The sequence below is a fragment of the Magnolia sinica genome, chromosome 2, assembly GCF_029962835.1.
Source record: "Magnolia sinica isolate HGM2019 chromosome 2, MsV1, whole genome shotgun sequence".
Taxonomy (NCBI): Eukaryota; Viridiplantae; Streptophyta; class Magnoliopsida; order Magnoliales; family Magnoliaceae; genus Magnolia; species Magnolia sinica.
The window spans coordinates 105674926-105680079 of NC_080574.1; positions in this window are offsets into that span (position 1 = coordinate 105674926).

Consider the following 5154-nt stretch of genomic DNA (forward strand, 5'->3'; position numbering starts at 1 on the left):
ATGGACAAAGATCCATGAATTTAGTGGGAGTTCTACACTAAATAGACCATATTCTTAAAAAGGCTCGTTGAGGTGGCGGCCATATCCCATGCTAGACCCGACTCGCCTCCTCTTCATAGTGGTCCTCCTCTATGCTTGCCCAGGTGCCAACGTGGGGTGGATTTGCTGGTAAGCAGTTAGGTGAGCAGGTGGAAATAAGGTTTCAGCCACAAGTTGATACTGCATGTGGATTGGTGGAGGTTGATTCTGATTGGGGTATAGGTGTGGCTGTTGGAGTTGGCCCAATTATGAGTGGACAGGATGAGCAAGTTATCATACAGGTTGACTTTAGTCAGGGTGTGTTGGATTGAAGATCAAAGGTACTGAAAGCGGACTCGGTTTCCTTCCATGGGAGGTGTAAAAAACTAGTTGATGGTAAGATCGGAGAGTCCTACATGTGTGTAGGGTGGTCGTGCACTATTAATTGTGGGGGTCATCCCGGTCTGAAGTAGTTGCGCAATCATATCCTTGATCCTACCCATGTCTTGTGCTAGTTTAGCTAGTGAAGGCGTGGCCCCTTGCAATGGTGCCTACTGTCTGGGTGATTCTGGAGAAGATGTCATAACTTCTTCATGTGCTGAAATAGTTACTTGAGCATGAGTACGAATGATACTAGGGTATGTTGGAGTTGACTTCAAAGGGCGACGAACTCTCAAACTGCCTTTGGACACAATGATGGTTGATTATCTTACCTTTTATTATGTCGATTCTCTCATGTCTCTTGTTTTACCACTTATCATGAATATGACTTAACATGAGAGGTTAGGAAATAAAAGGAGACCAGTGTACACTGGAATATCAAAATATAGGCATATAAGTAATGGGCCAGTGCAAAACTGAAATGTAGAATTAATGCTCACATAAAAGTAAATGGACTAGTGCCAAACTGGAATGTAGAATATTCGTAGAAAAGTAAAATGAACTAGTACGGAACTGGAATGTAAAATGCTCGTAATAAAGTAAATGGACTAATGCAGAAATGGAATGCAAAATGTTTGCAGAAAAGTAAAATGGACCAATACGGAATTGGAATGCAGAATGCTCGCAGAAAAGTAAAATGGACCAGTATGGAACTAGAGTGCAGAATGCTCCAATAAAATAAATAACTCCATACGGAATTGAAAAGTTAACAAGTTAATTTAGTAATACAGGACCAATATACTCAGGATGTTAGTGTTGTAGATACCATAATATCCTTGAAGATTGTACTCCCTTATTTCGAGTCGGACCTTAGAATAGCATGCACTACCAAATCCTCAGGGGAGTCACAATTCTATGAACACCCTCCCCCTGACACACGTGCAACAAAGTGCTAGATATGTGACCGTGGAAAAATGCCTTTCACTAGATGTTTTCATTATTGTGTGTGGTTAATCCATTGATATGGTAACGATGGCTCTATGTATATGATTTGTTTAGCTCCTCATGACTTCCTTGGTTGTGAAATACCTTTCTAAGGTGGCGATAATAATAGGTTTAAAATGGTTGGAGTTGCTGCTAGTCAATTTGGCGAGGTAACAGTTCACGATCAACCAAAGCCATAAACTTGTTAGGTAAGGCCAAAGAATCAAGAAAATCCTTTGACCTGAATAAGTTTTATGATTAGCTTGCGATCCTAGAGGTCTGGATAAGGGTCTAGGTTATGAGAGAAGAAGTGGTTAAGCAGTGGTATCTACTTTAAGGGATGTGCAAATTTAAGAGAAATTGTATATCTAAAAGAAATATTAATCATATGGCCATGCTACACATAACCCAACAAAAGGGCCGGGCAGGCAAAAGAAAAGTAAACAGATCATAACCTTGCTTCACAAGGCCAAAACCTCGTGAACACAAAAAGAATAGAATAAAATAAAATACACAGGAAAAATAAAAGATCTTATCCTTACCTCAGAGAGCAGAGGCCCTAGGCAGGCAAAAAGAATAGAAATAAATAAGAAAATGTAGTAAAAGAAAAGAAATGACATTAATAGAAAAAGGAATGTGCAAACTAAACTGCATGGTGAGCTTAATTGATATATGAGAAAGAGAAAATAAAAGTCAAACAATCATTTCATGAATTACAAAAATAAAAAATAAAAAAACAAACAATTGGATGTCCTTAATCTAGACTCTACTCGTACCTGGACTGACTTGTTTCCATGAATTAGATTAAAGTGGAATCTAAGTAGAAATATAGTAGTTATGGAGCATCTTAGTTAATAGTCTCCTCATCACTAATCACTAGAGAACAAAAGCCAAAGCCAAAATGACGCAGATCCAAAGATCAAGTAAGGGCAAAGAAGCAACGAGGATTGAACGCTCATCGATGAAAACATTTTGGGCCACATCAGTTTTGGATTAAGCTTATCTATGTTTTCCTTTCATCCGGTCCCTATGACTATAAGAAAAGGTTGGATGGAAAACAAAATATGATGGTGGGCCCTAGGAAGCTTTCAATGGTGGGCGTTCAATCCCCACTGTATTTTGTTTGATCTACTTGAGCTTTGGATATGCATCATTTTTTAGCTCAAGTCCTAAAATGAGCCAACAAAAAGGATGAATGGCAAGGATAAAAACATATATCACGTTGGACCCCACAGAACTTGGTTCATGTGGCACCGGAGGCATATCCCTATGGTTCCACATTCAATCTACTTCCGATTGGACGCAGATTGTGGCCCACCCCCGCCCGTCTCTAGCCCCGAACAAGAAGTTCTGTGGGCAAGCCCACCATGATGTATCTGTTAATCCAAGCCGCCCATCCCTTTTCACAGGGCATGAACAAAAAAAATGAGGCAGATCCAACGCTTAAGTCAACCACACCAAATAATACGCTTAATTGCATTAAATGCATGAAGCATTAAATGCCAGTTGCATTAAATGTAAAAGTCATCTTTGGTGTTATCCACTTGAGCGTTAGATCTTACTCATTTTTGTGTACATGGCTTAAAAGGGAAATTGACCATACTCACCTCAAAGTCTAGGAAAATTACCTAGAAAGTTACGTCATTCCATATATCCTTAGAAGGGCCTTCTGACAAGCTTTCGAAAATTACTTGGACCAAAATGCCATTATCCTTGGTTCAGAAGTTGTATGGTTTTATAGGGAATAAGAAGTTACATCGTATTTAATGCCAAAAAAGTGATGTTACAGAACCCTTTTTTGCGTGTGGGCAAGGACCAAACTAGTGGGGGCCACATTAATGTATGTGTATAATCCATGCCACCCATCCTTTTTGTCGTGTCATTTTAGGGCTAGGGCCCAAATATCAGCCTTATCCAGAGCTCATTTGGGCCACATAATAGAAAATAATGGTGACAATGGAACCCACTGTTGAAACCTTCCAGGCTCACGGTGATGTTTGTTAAAAGTGGACAGTGCCCAAGTCAGGACTTTTTGGGCCCACGGTGAGTAGGCCGATAAGGTAGACAGAACGGATTACCCCATTGTGGGCCTTCGGCTATTGTACCAATGGCTATCATTTCATTTGGTAGTAAAGGAAGTGAACATGTAACAACCGCGACCTATATCACATGAGAACCACGACCCATATAACATGAGACCTACAACTCATAACAACCACGACCAATATAACATAACAACCACGACCTATATTGTCATGCCCCAAACTCAGAAACTGGGCTCACAAAATTCTCGATTGCCAAATCCAGCACCGACAGCATTCGTAAAACCTCATTCTCGGCTCCCAGTGCCCACCCGCTAAGTTCCGATCCTGGGATGCTACGAGGAGGATTTTCAACATTAGTTTGATTCGTAATAAGCATAACCAAAGGCATAACCCACAAACAATGACCAAAAATTCTATCACATTTCCACTATGATAAAAAATTTACAAGTACAAAGTGCATAAAGGGAAATACAATGATGATGAACAAAAGCTCTAAGATGATCTGCTAAGCGTTCTTGCCTCAGCGCTGCTGCGATCCAATGTCACCTGCACGCAATGGTCATCCATAAGCTTATGGAAAGCTTAGAGGGTAGTGAAAGTGTGTGCGCAATGTAGTAATACAATTATGTAATATCAGAGTAATGCGAAATATGCTGATAAATCTATAAATGTTATTAGCCGTACCAAGGCCATGCGGTGCAAGGCATGAATGATGTCAGTCATACCAAGGCTATGCGATGTGAGATGCAGACTCAATCATCGAATCCTCATTTATGTCCACATATCAATACAGCTCAACTCTGAAATATCACCAGGGTCTAGTACACTCCAAACCAGATTGCCGCCCCATTACGTGCAACAAGGTGAGTGAAAGAGACCTCACTATCCGTCTGCCAATATCGGGCTCGACTCATCAATAGTGGACCCATTCCTTGAGCTGGTCAAAATCAGCCTAGCTTTGCCCCCTCCACTCGGGCGGGTAAGGCCCTACCCCTTCCAACCGAGCACGACACATTAGAAAGCATGACCTTCTAATAATCGGCACTTGACGCTCATCCACCCACTTGGTCTAGACGTTGAAGCAACCTCCTGGTACCATAAGGATTTAGAGACTTTCACCCAGGGATATCTATAGCACCCCATGTAGAATAAGATTTCTGGTATCTAATACTACCAACCATGATATGCCTGTGGAGACTATGGCCCTGATGTCACTAGGGAGTATAGTATACATGGCACACAATGCAAGATGCATGAATCATGCAATCCTCATATAGCAATCATGCGCATACCGCGCGCTAATGTGGGTATCTCCCTTTTCCAAGGAGTCACATAACAATCTGCCCAATGGCATGTGCTATGATCAATCACTCATCTTATCACAAACATGTAGATGATCCGTATGGGCATGTATTATGATGTTATGTTGTCACATACTCATAATCGGTATCGATAACCGGCGTCGGCCTTGATAATCGGCATATAAACAAGGCGGGGTCCATAGATGAATAGCCGATCATCCATGGTATAAAGATTGACACTCGGCCATGGTTGTATCAAATCCGATAGCATGGAGTCATTCGTCTACGGCAAATGGGGCCCACTTATTTGGGTTAACCCCCTAAGGGAATGATGAGAATGGGCCTAACAAGGCTTAAGGGAAGGTCACAATGTGGACATCCAACCATCATTGCCCATCAATGTGGACATCTAATAACATTGCTCC